This window comes from Scyliorhinus canicula, chromosome 17 (genome assembly GCF_902713615.1).
Source record: "Scyliorhinus canicula chromosome 17, sScyCan1.1, whole genome shotgun sequence".
NCBI lineage: Eukaryota > Metazoa > Chordata > Chondrichthyes > Carcharhiniformes > Scyliorhinidae > Scyliorhinus > Scyliorhinus canicula.
Window position 1 is genome coordinate 70,099,516 of NC_052162.1, and position 24,354 is coordinate 70,123,869.

Consider the following 24,354-nt stretch of genomic DNA (forward strand, 5'->3'; position numbering starts at 1 on the left):
TATTTCTTCCTCACTCTGCTGGAAAGGTTTGGGATGATTTCTGCACTAAAGACATATATAAATGGTCACTAGTATTGACCTCATGGTGAGTTAATAGGGTAATTAGTCCAGATGAATTTAAGCAGCTGCTGCACCTTTAGGAAAGGAAATGCAGCAATACGACTGTTCTTACGCTTGTGAAATTTAATATGTGTTCATACTGGGAGCAAAGCTCATTAAACACTTGGAACAACAAACACAAATAGGATATTACACACCATTGTGATTACAACCTTTAACAGTGGTCCAGTTCTCTCGCTATTCTATATCTTAGAACCTAAATAATGGATGCAGCTCTGGCCACTGTAATGAAAGTGTACTGTTAAGTGGAGAAGTATTTCATGTCAGTGCATTTGTTGAAAAGCAATACATTTAAGTCAATAATGTTATATATTTTTTAAAATGGTTGTATTCAAGTGTCAAGAACTTGTTTATATATATGTCTGACAGCATTTCTGGTTCAGTGCCAGTTGCTTGCACTGCAAAATATGCTTTAGGCCCTGGAATATTTTTGTACTTTTTTGTGTGCTCGAAGTTGTAGATTTGCAGTACCTGGTCCAATTATAAAATATCTAAAACTGTGAGTCGTAACTGCACATCTTCTGGGTATTTCAGAATGTGACACACATTGAACTTCCACATATATAAAAAGGACTAACGTTAACCCTTTGGGGACTGCAGTTCCATCCCTGTACTAAGTGAAATAACAAACACCATGGCACAGGCCTGTTGTTACAAAGATTCACAAATTGTTTGGATACTTTTTCCCTCCGGTGCAGCTTTTCTTTAATCTTTCCATTTTGGTCTCTGAAGTTGTCAGTACATCGATTCCATTACAGCAGTGGACATTCTCAGCCAAGTTGGCATCTCACAGGGATTGTTGTTTGCAATTTTGAATATCTTCTGGCACTATTAAGGGAACAAAAGGAATGGATTATTTTTAGGTTTCCCCCTCCAGCCAAAGAAAAAGGAACTTCTCCCCATGTGTGTTGTGTGAAGTTTGTAATGAATATCATCTCGAAAATCAGCAACGGTTGGATACTGCTTGAAGAAGTAGCAATGCCACTTTAGATGTGTATACTGCACAGGCCAATTGGCTTACAGATCCATACTAGTGTTAATGCTCCACAGCAGCCACTACCAGCCCTTCCTTATCTAACTCCTTTAGCATATCCTCCTATTCCTTTTTCCTCATATTTTACCGAGTTTTGCCTAAAATATGCCTATTCTATTTGCCTCAACTATACAGATGAACCAAGTTCCATGTTTTACCCATTCTCTTGATTCATTTACTGGATGTGGGCATTGCTGGCTAGGCCACCATTTATTGCCCATCCCTAGTTGCCCTTGAGGTGGGGTGAGCTGCATTCGGGAACCGCTGCCTTCTCTGGATAAAGAGATTTCTCCTTGATTCCCTGTTGGATTTATTCATGGGAATATATTTTTTCCCAAGTCTGGCCTCCCCTGAAAGTGGAAACATCTCCTCTCCCTCTCTCACTCTGTCCTATCAAATATTTTAACAGCCTAAAAGATCTCTATTAGGTAATTTCTAAGTCTTTTTTTCCAGGCTGACAAGGCTGTGCTATGTTTCATGTGACAAATTACTAACAATGTTAACATTTTATATATACTTTTCCATTGAAAGCACATGGCTTTGAAACTATTTATAACTTCGCATTTACATTGCTTTAAATAGGAATTAACAAAATATTTTTTAAATTTAACAGTCTCTAACACTGTATAGTGTACAGTTTTATCTCTCGTTTGAGTTGCTCGTAGTCAGTTAAATTAAATATTTATGATAGGGAGAGGCATTTAAACTGAAGGTCTGGAAAAATGAGATCTTGAGAATAATAATTTAGCCAGATACGTCATTCTCTCTGGACCACAAGCAAATCCACATGCAATCCACTCCCAGGAGAGCTTCAATAATATTCAGTAAGGGTTACTTCCCACTAAATTAACTAGAACAATTGATATAACCCTACATACCCTCAGAGAGGTGTGTATCACATACCCCTAAATTTGGTCGGAAAAATGGAAAGGCAACTTATTATCTAAATAGAGATAACTTCAGAGTGCATTGGTGGAAAGGGATCTGGGTGTTCTCTGAATGAATCTCATAAAACTAGTATGCAGGTACAGCAGGTAATAAAGAAGACAAATGGAATTTTGTCCTTTATAGCCAAAGGTATAGAGTATAAATGTAGGGAAGTGTTGCTGCAACTGTATAAGGCATTGGTGAAACCCCACCTGGAGTACTGTGTGCAGTTTTGGTCCCCTTATTTGAAGAGGGAGGTAGTTGCATGAGAGGCAATTCAGAGAAGGTTCACTAGATTGATTCCAGAGATTAGGGGTTTGTCTTAATAAGAAAGATTGAACAGTTTAGGTTTATACTCTCTTGAATTTAGAAGAATGAGAGGAGATCTAATTGAGGTACATAATGCAATTAAAGTTTTAGACAAAGTAGACGTAGAATGGAGGCTTCCTCTTGCAGGGCAATCTAGAATGAGAGGTCACAGTTTTAGGATAAGGAGTAGCAAGTTTAAAACAGAGATTCGGGGAAATTACTTCATTCAAAGGGTCATGATTCTGTGGAATTCGCTACCCCAGTATGCAGGGGATGCCAGGACATTGAGTTAATTTAAGGAGGAGATAGATAGATTTTTAATTAGTAATGGGTTGAAGGGTTATGGAGAAAGGACAGGAAAGTAGAGTTGAGGCCGAGAGCAGAACAGCCATGATCATATTGAATTGAGGAGCGTGCTTGAGGAGCTGAATTGCCTCCTCCTGCTCCAAGATCTTGTGTTACATTTTAACCTCCCACACAGTCTAGCCTCCTTTTCTGCAAATCATTTCGTAATGCTGATAAAGCTGTGTGAAAAACCTATTTGGTGGAATGGTTTGAGCAAATGAGCTACCTTTCAGTTTAAAAGATTAATATGGGACAAGCACAGAATGGTTTGAGCCTGCCCAAGTTAAAACAGTGATGGGCAACCTAGGCTAGTGAATGGGCCACATGAGTGGCCCTCCTTCATCTCAGTTGGCCGCAAGACTGAAATTAGGCTTGTTCATGAACCATGACCCCATGAATAAGACTAAATATATTTAATACACACCAAATGTTTTGTAAAGAGTTATAGGAAATGCCTAATCACTTGTACATTAACAGACCTGTTACCAACTTCAAAGGGTCAAGACAAAATAAATATTTATACTTTGGATGCAGAGAGAGTGGACAGCTCTCACAGACAATGTCGTGCGCAAACAGCATGCACCCCGCTTCGCTTGCACTTGTTTTACATAGGTATGACTTCAGTCATACCTGTGGAAAAATATACTACGAGAGGACAGCACGGTGGCTCAGTAGGTTAGCACTGCTGTCTCACGGCGCCGAGGTCCCAGGTTTGATCCCGGCTCTGGGTAACTGTACGTGTGGAGTTTGCAAATCCTCCCCGTGTTTGCGTGGGTTTCACCCCCACAACCCAAAGATGTGCAGGGTAGGTGGATTGGCCACGCTAAATTGCCCCTTAATTGGAAAAAATAAATTGGGTTTTCTAAATTAGTAAAATAAATATATATGTACTATGAGGATGGAAATCAGTGGAATGTAGCAAGCTGCGCGTGGGCAACTGTTGGTCATTCTGGGTGAGTGTGCTTAACACTCAATTTGGCTCTGTTTCTTTACTTAGCTCTGGAGTCGCCAGGTGTCGTTAAGACACCGCCACAAGGTCAAGGTGAAGTTCAAAGCAATAAAACCATACACCAATTAGTAAGTCCAAACAACTGAGTTTATTATAATACAATTATAATAACTACCTATGCACACGCTAAAAGGATTAAACTTATTCCTACCGCTAAATAAACTAATACTTATCTCAAAGGAACTGCTGGGTCAGGGAACAAGGCCTCTTGCTCTGCTCTGGGCTGCAGACTTCAGGTTGGTATAAGTTAAAAGGGGTCAGGAGTGCCTATCTCTGGTAGCGATCGTTGTGAGGCACTTACTTGTTGGCGGCTGCTGTCCGAATCCTCTCCTCTCTCTCGTTCAAGATCTTCTTGGCAAAAGCTGGTCGAGGTGCTGGTCCACGGAGGAGTGTTGGTCAAAGAGAGAGAAGGGCTGGAGGGCTGGATCAGAAGACTGAACCATGTGTGGGACCTTCCTTTTATACGTCCCAGGGGATCCGCGCCCCTTTGGGCGGACTCCCTTACCTGCTTGGAATCGATTGGTCTCTTCCCAATCGATATGTTTGAATCCCCCAATAATGGGGCAGTTCCTCGGTCACTGGGGCGGTTCTTGGGACTTATTGTTTTGGGCTTCTTTGGCGCCGAAAAGTCTGGCCTTCCATTCAATGTATCGATCTGTGTTTAACTTGTTTCCATTGTATCTGGGGATCACCCATTATCGCCTCATTAGTATGTTAACTGGTTTCTTTTCACAGTGCTGCCTGGTTTCTGCAGCAGTCAAAACTGGTTTCTGCAGCAGTCCAAATATACAAGCGCTTTGCAAGCTGCTTGCTTTACAACATGTCCATTTTCCCTGCATTCCTTGCAATCTTCCATTTTGTGTTGGGCAGTGGCCACCCCAGGTAGCTACACAACGGTCAACAAAATGTCTCATGGGCCGCACTCAGAATCCAGATTGTCCGCATGTGGCCCCCAGGCTGCAGATTGTCCACCATTGATCTAAAAGGTTGGAGTAGTTAAGATTGGACTGTTGTGGGCTCTAATTTGGCTGATTAACATCTCTGGGAAATATTTTCTTTTCAACTGACAGGCAAGTTGGCAATCTGCAAAGCCCCACTGATGACAATGGTAGAAAAGTACGTTTCATAACAGGCATCTCGTTTGGTGCCAGAAGTAACAACAATGGAGCTGTCAACACTAATTGTGTTGCTCCAGAATACTCACCTATAAATGAACCATTTAATAATTCAGTGCATTGATGATGTGATTGCCTCAGTGTTTTTTTTATTTGCCCTATCAGTTATAACACTCTTCTCTCTGGTTATCTGTCTCCTATGGCAGGGATGCAGTGTCAGAGAGAGATAGCGTGAACCCACTGACTGATGTGACTATGAAGAGGAGTTTGTCTGTAGGGTTTTCAATTTATTAATTTGCATTTTTTTTTAGTTTAAGGCAAAAAACTCTTACTTGATTAAAAAGGATTCTATAGGCTGATCCACTTTCTTTCACCGTAAGACCATTGTAAGAAATCAAGAGCTTAAAGAGTTTCATGCGTGAAGCAAACAGGAGTAACGTCGGTAAGTAGTAACCTTGAGTGACCATTTCCAGGTGCTTTCCTCAGTCTTAAATCCACCACCAGCATTGAGCCAGCCCTGATTATTCTTTCTCTATCCCCGCTGTTGTGTTCTGTTATCTTGTCTTGCAATGATTCTACAGAACTGCTGTTGACTTTGCCAGAACGATGATTTATTAATGTACACGTGGTGAGGTAACGATCAGAATCTTATACAGACCCAGTTATCATAGAGTTACATTAGACTCTCCTGGAACCACCCTTATCTGTGCCTTACAACCTTCTGCTGGATGTCACCTGACTGATGTCTGACGGCACCTGCTGGTGGGAGGTCACACTGCTGAATACATATAATATTATCTACAGGCATATCATCATATCCCCCTTCCTTGGGCGAGATTGATGTTCATGTACAAACATGACTAATACGCTTATTTTACACATATATTTGGTATATGTGTAAACAATATAAGCAAATTTGACTAGTGTGTCCTTCAACATGATATGCCTGCTCAGTGAATGTCCCTTGCCCACTGCTCATTTTGCCTCCCTCACAGGATTGCCCCCGTGATCACTTGGGCTGCTGCCAGCCTTTTTGAAGACTGTCTCTTGCTTCATATCCTTTTGACACAATGCCTTTTAAAGACATGTATCCTTGATGGCCACATGTGCGTCACCAGGTTTTTCTTTTTCCGCTTCTTCCCATGATGCTGTTTGCTACTTGTATATTCTCTGTCTCTGGCTTGTCAGTCACAACATCGGCATCTTCTCTTTTGTTTTCATCAGTGGGATGTGCTAGCTCTCCCACTCTTCTCTCCTTTTTTGTTTTACTGACCATCTGGCGACTACTTTTCTTTTTATGTTTGGGTTTGGCAACACCTGTTTTAGAGCTGGTATGCACCGTGTGCATAGAAGTGTGTGGATCCTCAGCTGGGACCTGTGGCGCCTGCGTGCTTCTGAGTGATTTTATGCCATGCTCAATTCTATGCCCTCAACTGGAATTGGAGAGTCTTGCTTATAATAAAATACTCTTTATTGTCACAAGTAGGCTTACATTTTTTAATTTATTTAAAAAAAAAATTATTTAAAAAAAAATAAAAATTTAGAGTGCCCAATTTTTTCCAATTAAGGGGCAATTTAGCATGGCCAATCCACCTATCCTGCACATCTTTCGGGTTGTGGGGGTAAAACCCACGCAAACACGGGGAGAATGTGCAAACTCCACACAGACAGTGACCCAGGGCCGGGATTCGAACCTGGGTCCTCAGCGCCGCAGGCAGCAATGCTAACCACTGTGCCGCCGTGCTGCCCCCAAGTAGGCTTACATTAACACTGCAGTGAAGTTACTGTGAAAAGCCCCTAGTCGCCACATTCTGGCTTCTGTTTGGGTACACTGAGGGAGAATTTTGAATGTCCAATTAACCTAACAGCATGTCTATTGGGGCTTGTGGGAGGAAACCGGAAGAAACCCACGCAGAAACGGGGAGAACGTGCAGACTCTACACAGACAGTGACTCAAGCAGGGAATCGAATCTGGGAACCTGGAGCTGGGTGGAAGTCACATCTGTAATATCAGATGCTGTCTCTCCTTGGCTTGTTGGAACAACGATTAATGACTCATCATCACTGGAAATTACAATACAAATGCTCTCTGGCCCTGACGATCCTGGTAATGTGTCATCCTGGTCTTGCTCTAGTAATATGTACGATCTGATGAGCTACATAGCAAATATAGTCATCAGCTCTTCTAACTCATCTTCTGGTGGAATATTTCATTTCAGAGGCCTGAGATGATTCACCATTTGCCTCTGGAGCAAGCTTCTCCAAGGTTTGTATGATCTCTTCTGTTACCAGCTTAGTCAAGAGCTGTTCCTCCGAGGTGTCGGCTACTGCAATTTCACTTTTCATTTCGGAGTGTGCCATCATAGAGCTCTTTCACATCTTGTTGTCCTGCGTGGTCTGACCGTCTCTTGTGACCTTCCCGCCAAAACACCGAAACAGCAGTTCTCGGGCCCCTTCATCGAGTTCGCCATTACTCCCACAAAATATATTTACGAACATTTCATAGTCGCCTTCATCTGGCTCACCTTGCACGTCTTTACTTACCGCATCATCTTTGTAGTCATCATATATATCTTCGTAGTATTCATCACCCGAGTCAATATCTTCTGCAATAATTTCCCCTGTAAAACACAACATCGCGCACGGAATTATGTATTTGTGCCGGAGGCAACCAATTTCAAAGTCAGCATCGAGTATTGTTGCTGAACTTTTGTTTAATATTCCATGCTGTGGAACTTCAGGAGGACAGAAGAAATTAAAGAATGAGTCATTTGGTACAGTTTTCGTAACTGTTTTGCGAGTACTCCGACCGTTGAGCTTCGGCTCAATTTTAATTATTGTTTTCAACGTGACATTTTTTCCTTGATTCCAGTCACTCTGGCAGCCTGTGCACCCCATGGTTTCTGGTTCGTCAAGGAAAGAAGATCTAAGCTCATCAGGCTGCGATTCCGTCCGGTATGCTTACGTAATCACCTCATTTTTAAAGTACTCATTAGGCTCGTACTTAAACTCCAGAATGAAGCTCCTCGGCTGTTCATGCTCCAAACATTTAACAGTCACATTTTGTAGATGCTTTAATACAGGCTCATCGTGCTCCTGTATCATTTCACTGAGTACATACACCTTCTTGAAGACTGTTAAATAGAAGCCTGGAATGCCCTTTGGCTTTTCCGTCTCTTCGTCTGATTTGTTGTCCTCCACCTGGACTTCTGCTGGATCCTCAACAAATGACTGCTCTATCATATCTCACTGGGATTTGTCGAGCTCATTTGGCCACCCACTTTCTGGAACATACAGACGCCCAACTAGGTTCAGGGATTCACATACATCCGCTCCTATGATGGACTCGATTTTCATGTCCACAATATAAAACGGTAACATGTACATTGTGTCGTGCAAGCTAAGCTCAAGTTCATATTCACCGAACATCTCCACTTTTTCGTACCACAGCATACTGGCAGCCCCGGTCGATCAACGACTTTCCCCTGTGCATTCAGCCTGTCCAAAGGATTGATTGGCGAGGTTGGCTCTTGTTCGGATGTCGAGGTCACATTGTATCAATGAGTCATTCATCCACAATAAGGGTTTCCATCTGTTTTCAATGGCCTCAGGTTTGTTCTCAATAGTTTTGTTCCTTTTTGAAATTATATCTTCGTTTTATGGGTCGACCCCTTCTGGTCTTTGGTTGCAATGAGACTGATGAAGAACTGTTTGTCCAGAAACATCTCATCAACCATGTCGACTGATCTGATTTGGTCCACTGTCGGATGCGAAAAACTCTGTTTCGCAAAATGACCAACATGGCTGCATCTGGAACAGACTTTTCCAAAAGCCAGACATTGCTGTGGGCTATGTCGATTGCCGCATTTCTGGCACAAGATGGCTCCTGTCGGCTGCTTAAAATGGCCGCCCGCAATTAGACCACGTTTCGTTATGACGCGTGTCACAGCTCTAATGGCGCTGGCATCTTCCTCTAGGTTGGCGCCACAAAAAGGCTTTGAGCTGAGGTGCTGATTTGCTGTGCAGCTAACTCACTCACATGGCAAATCTTTCTTGCTTGTTCCAATATCAAATCTTCTTCCAGTAGCAATCTCTCACGCAGCTTATCATTTGATATACCAAACACAATTTGGTCGCTATTCATTGAAGATTTCAGATGATTGAAATTGCAGGACTGGGCTTTCAGCCTCGAGTCAGTGACACAACTGTCGAAAGATTCGCCAGGTTTCTGGGTACGCATCCGAAAATGTATCTCTCAAATGTTTCATTATTTTTGGGGGAGCAATGTCGATCAAAATACCCAATGATGTCATGGTTTCTCTTGCTCTCCTCTTCATTATCAAAAGTATTATATATTTCAATTGCTTGTGGACCCACCACCATGAGCATCAACACAATTCGCCTTTCATCAGGCTGTGCCTGCAGGCCAATGGCTGATACATAGAGATTAAACTGCTGTTTCAACACTGGCCAGTTTTTGTCTACTTTACCTGATACTTGAAGCTGGCGAGTGCCTTTAAACCTTCCGTATCGAACTTCAGTCTTTTACTACGTTGAGCTGCCAATAGTCGTAGTTCAACAGGTCAGTTCTTCAACCAAATTCATCTTTGTCTCTTCCGACGCTACCCTCAAATCTTCAGCACTTTTGGTACCATGCTGTGTTCGGTTATCTTGTCTTGCAATGATTCTATAGAACTGCTGTTCACTTAGCCAGAACGATGATTTATCAATGTGCACGTGGTGGGATAACGGTCAGAATCTTATCATAATAATAATATTTATTGTCACAAGTAGGCTTACATTAACACTGCAATGAAGTTACTGTGCAAAGCCCCGAGTCGCCACATTCCGGCGCCTGTTTGGGTACACAGAGGGAGAATTCAGAATGTCCAATTCACCTAACAGCACGTCTTTAGAGACTTGTATACAGCACAAGTTATCATAGAGTTATATTAGACTCTCCTTGAACTAGCCTTATGTGCGACTATACTCATGCATGTCTTACAACCTTCTGCTGGTAGCTGGATGTCACCTGACTGATGTCTGATGCCACCTGCTGGTGGTACGTCACACTGAGTACATGTAATATTATCCACCAAGCTAGAACAGATCTCCTGGAATCTTTAAATGGCTGCAGAGTGTGTCTCTTCAACCATCTCCCTCCCTCCTCTAGCAATGGTAGCTTGAAAAGCCAAGCAGGCTCTTCTCTGTGCTGACCACACCCACCATCTCTCCTTTTTCTTCATTCATTTATGGTGAAGCCCATAATGTGACCTCAAAAAAGGCTTCCCCATTTCAATGTGAATCACATTAACCCTGTATGTATATTTTGTGAGGGCCACGAAGAATCCAGCATGAGTCTGGTCCCAGTTTCGGTCGGAACGACGGTGCCTCTGGCGCCCCAGTAACGGCGTCAGCGACGGGGTCGGTGCCTGCAAGTCTGACACGGACATGGCTCCTCATCCATTGGTTCTGGAGAAGGCTCCCTTCGGGGAGGAATGTCCGACGGCCACTGGCGTCGATCCGGACGTCACCTCGCCCAAGGTACCGCAGGGGTGCAAGGGGACGCTTTTGGACAGAAGGGGTTGCGCCCCAAAACATGCACCTCCATTCCCTGTAGCTCCTGCACTCCTCGTCCTGTGCTCTCTCGAGACAATACTATTTGAATGGCCTGTTGAAAAGTCAATGTTGGCTCGGCTAACAACTTTCTCTGGGTCTCGACATTGTTAATACCGCAAACCAAACGGTCGCGTAACATTTCTGACAAGGTCTCACCATAGTCACAGTACTCCGCAATCCTGCGTAGCCTGGATAGAAAGTCGGCAAGGGATTCTCCTGGGGTCCTCTCAGCGGTATTAAACCGGCAACGTTGGACTATCGTGGATGGGGTTGGGTTAAAATGTTGCCCCACTAAGTTCACAAATTCTTCAAACATTTTGGTGTCCGGTGCAGCTGGGTACGCAAGGCTCCTAATCACCCCAAACGTATGCGGGCAACAGGCGGTGAGCAATATGACCACCTGCCACTCGTTTTCGGTGATGTTGTTTGCCCGGAAATAGTAACGCATCTGTTATGCGTACTGGTTCCAGCTTTCCAGCGCAGCATCAAAAACATCCAAAGGTCCATACAGAGGCATGGTGTAATGGAAAACAACTTCCAACCTGTATCCAACAAAAATCCATGAGGTGGCTTCAGCAGTGTAGACAGCTATTCACTTTAACCCTCATCGCCAGTTTTGTGAGGGCCACGAAGAATCCAGCACAAGTCTTCAGGATACAAAGAAATGACATTTATTTACAATAACATATATAAGCAGCAGCAGCAGCAGCAGCAGCAGCAGCAGCAGCAGCAGCAGCAGCAGCAGCAGCAGCAGCAGCAGCAGCTTCCCTTGCTGCTCACTCCTCTTTTTCTCTGTTGGTTCCAAACTGGCCAGCTCTATTTATGCAGGGAGTCTGCTAATGATTTCTCCGCCCCACTCATTGGGGAAGCTCATACTCCCATAGGATTGTGGGATTATCATTAGTCCCCAGCCAGTGGTAAACCGGCAGGTTATAACAGTATATCATTAGCTTTCCATGACCTCAATTTTGTTCATCTGATAAGGAAATGGACAGCTTACAGCACAACGGTTTATAACCCAAATCTAAAACAAATTTCTGGTTAAAATGCAGAGCTCTGAGGTGTTGAGAGATCTGGGTGTCCTAGTGCATGAACCACACAAGACTAGCATACATAAACAGCAAGTAATTAGGAAAGCTGTAATTTATTGCAAAGAGAATTGAACACAAAAGTAGGGAGGTCGTGCTTCAGTTTTACAGGGTACTAATGAGGCCATATTTGGAGTACTGTGTACAGTATTGGTCACCTTATTTAAGGAAGGATGTAAATGTGTTGGAAACAGTTCCAGAGAAGGTTTACTAGATTTATACCTGGAATGGGTGGGTCCATTTATGAGATAAGATTGGACAGGCTAGTCATGTATCTGTTAAATGAGTAAGAGGCAACTTAAAAGATCCTGACTGGATTTGACAGGGTGTGTGGAGAGGGTGTTTCCTCTTGTGGGAGAATCGAGAACTAGGGGTCACTGTTTAAAAATAAGGGGTCGCCCATTTAAAATAGAGATTGGGCGATTTTCTTTTTCACTCAGAGCATCGTGAATCTTCGGCGCTTTCTTCCTGAAAAGGTAGTGGAAGCGGAGTCTTTGAATATATTTAAGGCAAAGGTGCATAGATTCTTGGTAAGCAAAGGGGAAGTAGGCTTGATGCAGATTTGAGGCTACTGTCAAGTTTATGATTGTTATAGCTATGAGACTTGACCCGGAGTTGTGATATAATCGTACAAAGCTTTATTCAGTCTTCAACATTACATGCTAGAATTATTTCTTTCCTCTTCAATGTCTACAACTTTCACAACTTTTATAACTCAATTTCAGTTTCAGGGCTGTGAGACTGTCAGTTCCTTATACGGATTAGTTGCAATATGCTGGAGTGGGACATTACCCCCCTGATTGAGTTTATCCCCCACTGATTGGGTTTATGTCTTAATCACATACAACCTATTGTGTTTTCAGTGATGTCGGTTACTGAGTAACTGAACCTGTGTTGTTTTTCACGCATATTTTAAGCTAGTTCCATAATATCTGCTGCTGACCACAGTAGTTGTAAAGATTAATAACCATCTACACCTCCACCATGACCTTATTAAATGGTAGAGCAGACTCGAGGGGCCGAATGGCCTACTTTTGCCCCTTGTTCGTATGTTCGTAGGTGTGTTCTGGGGAGACCCCAATTCTACTCATTAGAAATTCAGAGAAAACTATCATTACTTTCCAACATAAAGTGTGAGATTGTCTCAGCCCTGGGCCAGGCTGGAGAATCCCCACGACTGGGCCAGCCGCCCTGACGCCGGCACGCGATTCTCCGCTGAGCAGAGAATCGGCGCCATTGGCACCGGTGTGGTTGGTGCGATGCCGGTCGCGGGCTGCTCTACGCGGCTGGCCCACCGATTCTCGGGCCGGGATGGGCCGAGCGGCCATCGTGGAAACACTGAGTCCCACCGGCGCCGTCCACACCTGCTCTCAGTCGACGGGTACTGAGCGTGGAAGGGTCGGGTGGCGGCCTGGCCTCTCTGGCTGTGGGACTCATTTTCTACGCAATGGCTCCTGTAATCCTGTGCCATGTTGCGTTGGGGCCGGCGCATTGGAGGAAGCCACTGCACATGCGTGCGTTGGCGCCGCGGCATGCCACTACACATGCGCAGATCCTGCGGCGCCCTGTAGGGGCCAAAATTAGTCCTGGGAGCGGCCCTTTCACGCCATCGTAAAATGTGACGGCCTTTACGACGGCCTGGACACTCTGCCACGGGATGAGAGAATCCCGCTCAAAGACTTTCTCCCAGTATAACAATATAAGCCTTCCTTTGATCCTTAAAAATTAAACCACCCAGGTTCACTGTCAGGCAAAGCGCAGATCAGGTCACATGACCCCCCCATTTACATTAAATTTAAAGGGTGGCACAGCAGCGCAGTGGTTAGCACTACTGCCTCATGGCACCAAGGAACTGGGTTCGTTCCCGGTCCTGGGTCACTGTCCATGCACATTCTCCCCATGTCTGTGTGGGTCTCACTCCCACGACCCAAAGATGTGCAGGGTAGATGGTTTGGCATGCCAAATTGCACCTTAATTAGAAAAAAAGATTGGATACTCTAAATTTATTGTAAAAGGTTTAAGGTTTATGAATCTCATGATTGAAACAACACAAAAGAATTAATTTACTAAAATCTGCACAAAAGCTGCAGGGCAGGTTTTCCCATCCCGTCAGCCATGTTTTACAGCATGGTGCACCCCCACCAGCAGCGGGATTCTCTGTTCCCACAGCCAGCGAATGGGGTTTCCCATTATGGCCACCCCCACGAAATCGGGAAACCCACAGGCGTTGTTGCGCTGCTGGCGAAGGAGAGGACCCCGCAGTTAGTGTTTTGTTTGCTGGGCCTGCAAATTGGTGGCATCAACACCTTGCATCTGTCATTTTGATTCACACAACTTACAAAGCTTGAGTTTTATGACAAGACTGAGGTGATCGAACTGAAACGGTTGGTTGGCCAGTATGATTGAAGACAGATTTAGTGTCAAAATATTGTGCGGATAAACACACCATCTGCAAGTTCTTTGCGATTAACATTCCTTGCACATGTACATGATATGGTATTTCAAGTGTGTGAGGTACTAGAAAGGCCCAAAAGAAATTTCTGGAAGATAGCCTTATTGTTTAAAATTGCTTATAATGGAATGGGGAAAAGCATTTTCAGAAATGATAGAACTAAATGTGATGGGCAATGGATTTTTCATGCCTGAGCATGGTATGTATATTACAAATGCAATACCAAAAATCCACAGAAGACTCAGATTCAAGTTAACAAGCTGTGATTGTTAGGTAGCCAGTGAATAATTTTTATATGATTAGATTGCAAGTCAGTCAAGAAAGTCACTATTTGAAGTGTTGAGAACAGTAGCCTTCTTTTTTGTTGGCTCTGTTTCAAAACCACCTAATCTACATAATGTGACCTTTACTATACCATTGATTTATCACAAAGTTTTACATCAGAAACCGCATTTGCAGACTTCCTTATAATTCAGCCTCAATTTAAATTAGGACACTTCAAATTGAATCATGCAGTTCAGGTTAATTCCTTGTTGAATGCGAAATGAGAACTCTCTATTCCGGGAGTTGGGTTAACTTTGGGCATAAATTATTTGGATTGTCCTGCTCTCAGCAGGTTATCAGATGTGAAAACTCTGTGCCGGGGTAAGCAGCGTGAATCAAAACCAAAGCACATATTAAATTAAACCTATTGGGCGGCACGGTGGCACAGTGGTTAGTATTGCTGCCTCACAGCACCAGAGACCCAGGTTCGGTTCCAACCTCGGGTGACTGTGTGGAGTTTGCACTTTCTCCCGTGTCTGCGTGGGTTTCCTCCGGGTGCTCTGGTTTTCTCCCACAGTCCAAAGATGTGCAGGTTAGATGGATTGGCTATGCTAAATTGCCCCTAGTGGGGTTATGAGGATAGGGTGGAGGATTGGGCCGATGTAGGGCTTACTTTCAGAGGGCCAATGCGGGCTCGATGGGCCGAATGGCCTCCTTCTGCTTGTAGGGATTCTATAAATCCTAAGTCATGTTGTTGGAACGGGTCTGATTTTCCAGTGAAGCTGGTCTCCATAAGGAAGGGAAACTCATCAAGCAGAACTTGGAAAAATTGCAGATGGCAACAAGGGTTCAATGTGGTTCTATACCGTTTGCACAATTAAATATTCCATTATTGTTTAGGTTTATTGCTGTTAGACTGAGAGAAACCACTTATCACCACCAGCGATATATTTTGTGAGCTGTAAATGTTTAGCCAGATCTTCTGTTTACATTGTACTTAATATGGAATACACTTGGCGAGATTCTCAGCCTCGCGACGCGGTAAACGCGAATCGCAATCTGGTGGAGAATCGGGCATTGGGGCAAAATCGACATCCACACCTGGCGCCGATTCAGGCACCATGCTCTGGTCCCTCGCTGTTGACGATAACGAGGTTTGCGCCCGCAGCTTGCAAAATTGGCATTTGCATGCATTTTAATCTGATTAGCAGGTTGGACGCAGTATAATCCGCCCTTCTGCAATGCTCCGCTCCTCTCAGGCGGAAGTCTCACGTGGGTAAATTACTACAAGTATTTACAAATACTACAAGTATTTACAAATGGGGAATGGGCACCATGACTGTGGAGGGGGAGCGGAAGGCCAGATAACCATTGAAAACTGTCGGGCTTGCTGGTGGATGGCTGCTCGTGCTGGGGGCAATAGCGGAGCGACTTGGTGGCGGGTTTGAGGACTTGGGATGTCCCCCTCGGGATCGGGGTGGCCTAGCTCAGACTGCCATTGCTGCTACTTACAGGCTCCAGGCTGCACATGCTGTGGAATGCTGTCTGTGTCTTTTAAATGTTCAGAAGGCCTCTGGTCACCTTGGATCTCACCCAGGGCATTCCTCTGGACATGTTCATACCCCAGCTGTGTCATCAAAGGCAAAGTTGAATCAGGAGCCCACGAGGTGCTGGCACTCCTCAGAAGCACTGCTCCATTGCAGAGAAAGCAGGGGATCAGCAGAGCTCACTCCAATCAGGACACCTGCACCGTGACCTATGGACCTCCCTGGTTCTCTGCCCCTCTCAGAGCAGAGGACTCACCAGTGACCCCCACCTCTCCAGATCATCAGCTGTCTAATCCCAGTGAGACTGGCAGCGCTGACTGCCTCTGCCACCACCTCTCAGGCAGAGGAGAGTAGGCTTGAGTCTCCAGCTCAGCTGGGGAAGAGAGTGTCCCTTCGCTCCATTGAGCTGTGGGTCTATCTCAGACTTCCGACCTCGGAGGCGGGTCTTCTGTGAGCCACCTTGGTGGCTGCAGTGAGTCAATTCTAAGTGGAGCACTTAAAAACAGCTCCAACTGGCAGGCTCTTTGCTAACGGGAATTGCTCAGAATTCGTGCCAGCAGAGTGCTGGTCCATTCGCATGTCTTGAATTGCTCCAGAAATAGTGTCCCCAATGGGAATGCAAACTGCACGCAATTCAGTCCTGGCGTCAACATTTAGTCTCCCAAACAGAGAATTTCACCCACTATGTGTTGTGCCAATGCAAAATGGCCTCCAGTACCCGTCTGCACACGTGCACTTCTTCGCATATTTGCAGATAACCAATGATGTCATTTGAAGTAGCACAGTGCCGGTTGGATCTTATTCAGATCTTATTCGGATCCTGAAGCTGTTCACCCAGCTTCTGAGCTCCACAGTGGCCTCCCCACAATTTCTTAATCTCCTACTCTGAAGCCTCATCTCCTTAAACCCGGCCTTTCACGTGGATTAGAAGGGCCCCTTTCTTCCTTCCCATCCCAATCCTCAGTTCCATTGTCTCTTGGCCACTGCCTCCCCCATTTGATCACAATATATCACGGGGTAAAACAGTACAACTCCACATGCACAGTATTGGCAGCAAGACCATCATGTATTCTATTCACATTGGTGTAAAAGTCTGTAATAGCCATGTTTATTTTGACTTTCCATCAACATAGCTAGTAACCTATAAATCATAATCTTTGTACAATGCTCCTTTCAATTCCCGTTGTTGCTGCTGACAGCCCTGACACCAGTGACTGGACTCTACATAAAAGATTGTGTTTAGTTGGTGCCTCTGGAGTTAGCGGTGACTCCAGCAATTAAATATAAATATTGTTATCTTTTCTGGCTGTGGATGAGCAGAGCAGTCAGCCCCCTGCCTATACTGTGTGTTTTTTCACCCAATGTTCCATACAGGACTGCTCTCGGACAGAGTAATGGAGACGGTTTTACTATAAACTAGTCTGTCCGGTACAAGGGTAGAACCAGCCAAGATTCCTGAGCATGATTGCTGCCTATTAAAACGTTCTCTGTATGTGTTTGGATAGAGTTCCGCATGGGCATGATGCCACACACCGCAGTTCAATAGCTTGTTCGGACTTGCTGCCCAGGGACACTTTGGTCAATTGACAGAAATACAGAAATGGCTGTTCGGACTTGTGGAATCAAATTTCTGTATGAGTCTCTACTTTACAAGGCCAGAAGGGCTTAATAATAAAAGTTAATCAATTATTTACAGGACAACAGTGTTTTATAGAAAACCATTCTATTTTGGTGAGATTTGCAGGATATAAGATATACCACAATGTTACGGATAAAACTTTGCTACGGCTGATTTTGCATTTTCAGTATTATACTGTTGTCTTGAAATACAGTCTAATCTAACTATATGCTCCACACATGCCAACCAACCGCTCATGAGTGCTAAGAAATGACAATTTGAAGTTTCTCTTGATGTTCCAAAACTGCCGCATTTCTTGTGCCTTCTTGAGCTTCCCGCTTATACTCTAATTACGTTCTGCCTCCCAATCTCTTTGCTGTGCTTTTAACAATCCTCACAACCCCCAAGTGCTAAACCGTTGATAACCTCCAGCTTAGTTTACTTACAGCCTTTGCCAATCCTTGTATTTTACGGACGTCTCCTGTAATTCACTGTTATTTTCAGTGAACTGCCATGTCTGCTCTGCCTCTCTGCACTGCAATCACATGGTGCTATCTCTCCTCACAGTGCTGCAAAGCTTTTCTTAAGCTGCAGCATTACATCACTTTTTATAGATGTTGTTTAAGGTTGATTTGATTTTCCAGTAAAGTGAGGGGAAGTCGAAGTTAAATACTCTTGGCCAGCAATGGCCTCACCTGCACAAAATCGCATCAAAGGTTCTGAGAAAACGTTCCAATTCGTACCATACCGAAAAATGTTGCTGCATTTAGAATGCAGGATTGGTACACACGTGACACTGAGCTCAGCAATATGCTAAGGTTTAGATGCAAGCCCAGCAAAATGTGTATGACAACTAGATAATACACTCGGTGACAATATATTCTTCACTGTTGTTAGAAAACCTTTCATAATGAATCCACTGGGGCAATTGTTTATTGATCTTTTACATTTATGACACAGTAATGGGTTGCACCATCACTGGGTCATTACCAGAAAGATGCCCAGGATAAGATGTATATCAAACTGCCAGCAGCCACCAGATAATGCACAAGCAGCACAATTGTGGATGGGAACAGTTTCAGGAGAAATAAATATACAAAAATCTTGGATTTCATTTTTCTTGGCCACATGAGCAGCTGAGTAACAAAAAAATTAAACTCACATATCACCTCAATGTCTTGGTCATTAAATGTGTCCTAGAGCTTCGACCTCAAACTATTTTTTATGAAACATATATCTATCATCGTGGCTAATTTATAAAATTGTAAAATCTGGCCAAAGGCTTTAAAATGACTAAAACCATGGCTGGCTGTAACTTTGAAAGAAAAGGAATGTTCAGGCAGACGGAGAAGCTAACCCCTCGTTATTTCTGAAGAGATGATGACCGTAAGAGTCGTTCCTGGTTATTTCCTTTGTTCCCATTTATTTTATTATTTCGGTCTTGTGTCATAATAGCATTGTGCATTTAAGCAGACGTCTCCAAGTGAAACAACCTGCTTGCCAGAACACTGCGTTCCCACGTTTTGTATTTTGGAAAGGAGAAGCCAGACTCTTTGGTACTGAGTGAATCTTCAGAAACAGTTCCGGAGGAAGTTAATTCGATTGGTTAACTGGCAACTAGTAGGTTGGCCAGGAACAATGTTCTGCCCGACAATAGTCAGTGATTGATTCCTGCGTGATGCTTTATGAGAGAACTGGGCAGAAGTGTTTAGACCTTGGAAGTGAAAGGGCTACTCTCTCTCTTCTCCTGCTTGCTGAAGTGAAAAAACTGCTCTGTTGTTCAGAAAGGCGTGAGTGCCCGGCACATCTTTGCTGTAAACCTGAAATGACATTGAGTCTGCACAGAAGGTAGACAACCTTGCCAGAGAAAAACATTTCAACCCTAGAAGAAAGAAGTCTCAAAACGAAAACCTGAGCTTCAGCGAGACATTAACTGGAATCATCCCACTGCATCAAAGATCCTTATCCTTTTACTTTTAGTAATCATTTCTTTCCCTTTCCACTACTCTTTTCCCTCTGTGTTGTTTGTCTGTGTGTGTGTAAACAATGGGACAAGTGAAGAAGGGGGGTCAGGGAAAGGCATGATAGATAGTTACATTTCCTATCTGTTTAATTATAATACCTTACCTAATAAAAGGCTCATAGTTTTTTAAAGTTTAAACCAGGTGATTGTTGTTTATTGGGCTTAACCAAGGATCTTGACTATTTTAAATAAAATCTAATGTTATCCTTGTTGTGACTCCAGATCAAGTGAGACTGGAATTAACTGCACACTTGCCCAGGGTGCCATGACATAATGAATTTGTGAGCTGCAGAAACCAACTTCATGGGGAATTATATATGAGGCCATCTAGATTTCCGTAGCCAGGCCTGGCCAATGGAAACTAAGTCTTTCGGACAAAAGACCTGGCAACCCCCTTTCAAATTCTTAATGGTTGAACGTCAGCAATCTCAAGAATCTAGACAAAGGAATATGCTTTGTCAAGGCCAAAGTGCAGAAGTGAGAGTCATGTTACATGATTTCCTCCTGGCTGGAAGAATCAATTACCCTCTCTTGCTCGACTGTGAATCAGTCTTCTGTCTTCCATCTTTTATCTATCAAGCAGCAGCTCATAACCAGAGCTCAGTCTAGGTGAATGCCCGGCTCCATCTTCACTGTTTCTACTGGAAGTTCTGAAATTCTGTACCAGTTCCGACAATACTGATCCACTTCGACATGCCTATCTCATTGGGAAGTCACCTTTCCTGGAAAAGTGAATTACCCAGCATCATGTTTTAACCTGATGATCCCCGTGAAAGTAAATACTTTGACTTTGGACTTTGACTTGCGTGAAACAGTAAAGTTGGAATTCTTCAGCCGTTTATAGCAGCGGGATTTTCTAATCCCTCTGGCAGAGCACCTCCTCCTGTGGGTTTCCCAGCGGTGTGGGGTGGTTTCATGGGAATTCCAAATAACAATGGTGGGAGCAGAGAACCCCACTGCCAATGACTGGTGCGCTGGATTCTCACGTTTCTGGGAGGTCGGAGAATCCTGCGCTAACTTTTTCCTGTGGAGTTTTCCCTGTAACTCTTTCTTTCTCTATCCTTCTTTTATTGTATGAATGTACCAGGGGCTATGTAGCAACATCCCCCTCCTGAGTTTTGAGCGTGTGCAATGAACTAATCCCCTAAATTTACCCTGCCACAGGTTTACTGTGGGATATTAGTAGAACTGAGATCACACTGAAATTGAGGAAAATGCACAACCACTGGGACACTGGGACTGTAATACTGCATAGTCATGTATTGCCAAGGCTTACATTCTGGTGGGTGAAATCTGGCTCTCATATCAACAGATCTAAGAATTATACTCTGAATCTGAAATTGTATTTAAAAAATTTGGAATACAGAAGCATTTAAAAATAAATAAGCATAAGTTGATTTGAGATGGTACGGTGGCACAGTGGTTATCATTGTTGCTTCTCAGTGCGAGGGACCTGGATTTGATTCCCGGCTTTGGTTACTGTCTGTCCAGAGTCTGCATGTAATCCCCATGTCTGCGTGGATTTCCTCGGGTGCTCCGGTATCCTCCCACATTCCAAAGATGTGCAGGTTAGGTGGATTGGCCATGTACATTGCCTTTAGTGTCCAAAACGGGATTACGGGTTATGGGGATAGGGTGGAGATGTGGGCTTAAGTAGGGTGCTCTTTCCAAGGGCCGGTGCAGACTCAATGGGCTGAATGGCCATCCTTCAGCACTGCAAATTCTATGATATGAGTCTAATTACCATTTAATTGGACTGACACAGATTTATCGTGACTAGTGAATCCCTGTTGTGTTGCACACTGTTTTGGAGAGTGTACTACTGTGTAGCAATTGAAATATTACATGAATAGAAAATGTATTATTTTCTAAGTGAAGCTGTCTCACAAAAGAGTTATGAAGCATACGTCCGGACATTTGCTTTCTTACAGCCCATAAGTGGTGTGTTTTATGTGGAAAGAGATTTGTTTTTCCTTACCCTTGAAGTGTGTGTTCCATTTAAAAGCAACAAGCTTTGGTGAGTTTAAAATGAAGAATGTTATTTATTCTCACATACTTACCTCAAATTAAATGCAATATTATATGCACATGCATCCACACAAAAAGACTAGACACAGGTAAATGTCATGCACTTTTAAAGGTTATAGTTATGCCAGTGCATGATTTTCAGTTTAAAACATAGAAGGCCCGTGGACTTTTGAATAGATTTGATGAGTTAAAGTCAGAGATCGGATCTTGTTCAAGAAAGGGTTCACAACAGGTCGCGATGTTTCTTGTTATCGAATCTAGGAGGTTGGTTTTCGGGTGAACTTTAAAACTGGATCAGGTTATGTAATGTAGCTGTCGGATGTCTGGCATCTTGTTTCCAAGTCTGGTTCACAAACTGGCAGAACTGATGCTTCTGATGGCTTTGTTGGAACTGCCTGCACACTGCTCCCTGCTGATTATTTAAACAGAAGTAAGAAAATTTGGTTGTCTCCACGTGGCTTTTCACAAGTTCTAGGTCTTTTCCAAATAAGGTGTTGTGTTCATGTTGATTACATATCCTGCATTGGGGGCTCATGGGCAGCATGGTTGCACAATGGTTAGCACAGTTGCTTCACAGCTCCAGGGTCCCAGGTTCGATTCCCAGCTGGGTCACTGTCTGTGCGGAGTCGGCACGTTCTCCTCGTGTCTGCGTGGGTGTCCTCTGGGTGCTCCGGTTTCCTCCCACAGTCCAAAGATGTGCAGTTTAGGTGGATTGGCCATGCCAAATTGCCCTTAGTGTCCTAAAAGGTTAGGAGTATTTCCTGGGTTACGGGGATAGGTTAGAGGCTTGGGGCTTAGGTGGGGTGCTCTTTCCAAGGGCTGGTGCAGACTCGATGGGCTGAATGGCCTCCTTCTGCACTGTGAGTTCTATGATTCTTTGGTTGGTTTCATGGAAGGGCATTGACTTACATCAGTCTGGAAAGTTGTTTGATTCCCTATTGAGGCAGCAAATTGATTCTAAGCCACAAGAGAAGTCAGGCGACCTTAGGCAGTCATTTTTTCCAGCCTTTATGTCCAATATTTAAAAATATAATATTAGTTAGAACGTTTGAAAATAACATCAGTACTGGTCATGACACATATTATGACCAGTTGTAATTCCAAACATCAGCCGTATAAGTCTTGACTAGGCAGATCATTTTTTAAAAAATTATAAAGTAAGAGGTGAACTAAAAAGCAATAACATTGAATAGGCGACCATGGCTAGAGTTGTTTACCGACAGCAAATCAGTTTAACATTTCAAGTAAATGAACAGTATTCAGTAACCACAATGGCCTGGAGTTTGCAGGTGTCATGGAAATGAGACTGCCAGTGTTTTCTGTCATTACTCTGTGACGCTGAAAGCAACTTCTGGCATTTGCACTTGTTCAGTTAACAGGGATAACCAAATGTTACTGTCCATGACTCCCTGATCCTCCAATATGGAATCCCTCACTGATGGAATTCAATCAGAAATGATGTACTTGATGTGAACCACCACATTTTACGCTATTAGTCTCTATATTTTTGAAACAGAAACTGTCCAAATGGTTTTGAACAGTGTACTAAGTCATAAACATTGCTGTGCAATCTCTCTGTCCCTGAAAAACTATTGTTCTATTTCTAGAATGCCATCTTCCTTCATTTCATTCTAAAATTCCACAGGTTTGATTTCTTTAATTTTAAAAAAAATTTAGAGTATCCAATTCATTTTTTCCAATTAAGGGGCAATTTAGCGTGGCCAATCCACCTAGCCTGCACTTCAGTTGGGTTGTGGGGGATTTCTTTAAAATTTTGTTGTCTGTTCTGAATAGTTCTATATTAATCCCTTGTAAACGTCCCAATAATATTTCACTTGCTGTCAAATTATAAACAGTGAATGATAAAAACTGTGTGTTACTCCCTGGTTTGCTGTCTATGAGTATTCTTAAATGTGATTGGCTGCTAATGACCTGCTTGATGACACAATTGTTGCTGGTCACCTGTGATCCCCTATAGTTGACAGAGGAGTAAAATTAATATTCGGAATGGTGAAATCCATGCCACTGGGATTGCTGGATCTTTGTGAGCTGCTTTCTTTAGGGTCATTTATGAGTGAAATCACTTCACCACAGATCGCAAAATGCCAGCCAATTTATTCTCATCAATTACAAATTTTATTATTCTTTTCAGTATTAAAATCACAAGGGTGCTTTTATGCTAACCCTGAACATCAAATTGATCCTTGAAATGCTCACCTCTTACATGATGATACTCTGATTAACCACACAGTCATGACTGTTAATTGTATATCAATTGTGTTTAATTATGTGCAGGTGCAGGGCATTAATTGGGTTTTCACTTGAATAGATATAAGGAGGCACTCACTGGAACTGAGTTAGGGTGTGTATGTTAGTAATGTTTCAAGTTAGACTGAGGGGCGGCAATGATACAACAATGATAAGGTTACTGGAGTAGTACGTTAAGACTAATTCTCTGGGGACATGGGTTCAAATCCCACCATGGAAGCTGATGTTGAAAGGTAGGCTCAGATCATGAAACTAAATATCCATTTGGTTCACTGATGAAGGAAATCTGCTGCCATTACCTGTTCTGGCTTACATGTAACTCTGGATTCACAACAGTGTGTTGTTGACTAACCTCTGAAATGACCCAGCAAACCACTCAATTCAAGGGCAATTTGAGATGGCCCAACTGGCGACACCCACATCCCCTGATAGAAAACAAACAAATTGGCTCCAGTTCTACCCTTCAACAACTAGCTGTCTTGACTATAACTTGACTGCCTTAGACTGACTGCTGACTGGAAGAAAGTCAGCCTCAGGCATGCCAATCAAGGGCCTTTGAAGATCGTGAAATGAAGGGCATTAAACATTT

At 43.4% G+C, this 24,354-nt stretch overlaps 1 protein-coding gene and 1 long non-coding RNA gene across 7 annotated transcripts in view; one reads left to right on the forward strand and one right to left on the reverse strand.

Annotated features, from left to right (window-relative positions):
* Window positions 1–24,354, forward strand: part of pcdh11 (protocadherin 11) — a 777,373-nt gene that overhangs the window by 123,215 nt on the left and 629,804 nt on the right. The gene's annotated exons all lie outside the window — the stretch shown is intronic.
* On the reverse strand, window positions 169–7,482 carry LOC119951280. Its single transcript, XR_005457577.1, has 2 exons — window positions 7,403–7,482; window positions 169–948 (listed from the first exon to the last, which is right to left on the reverse strand). It is a non-coding gene; the product is annotated as an uncharacterized LOC119951280 (long non-coding RNA).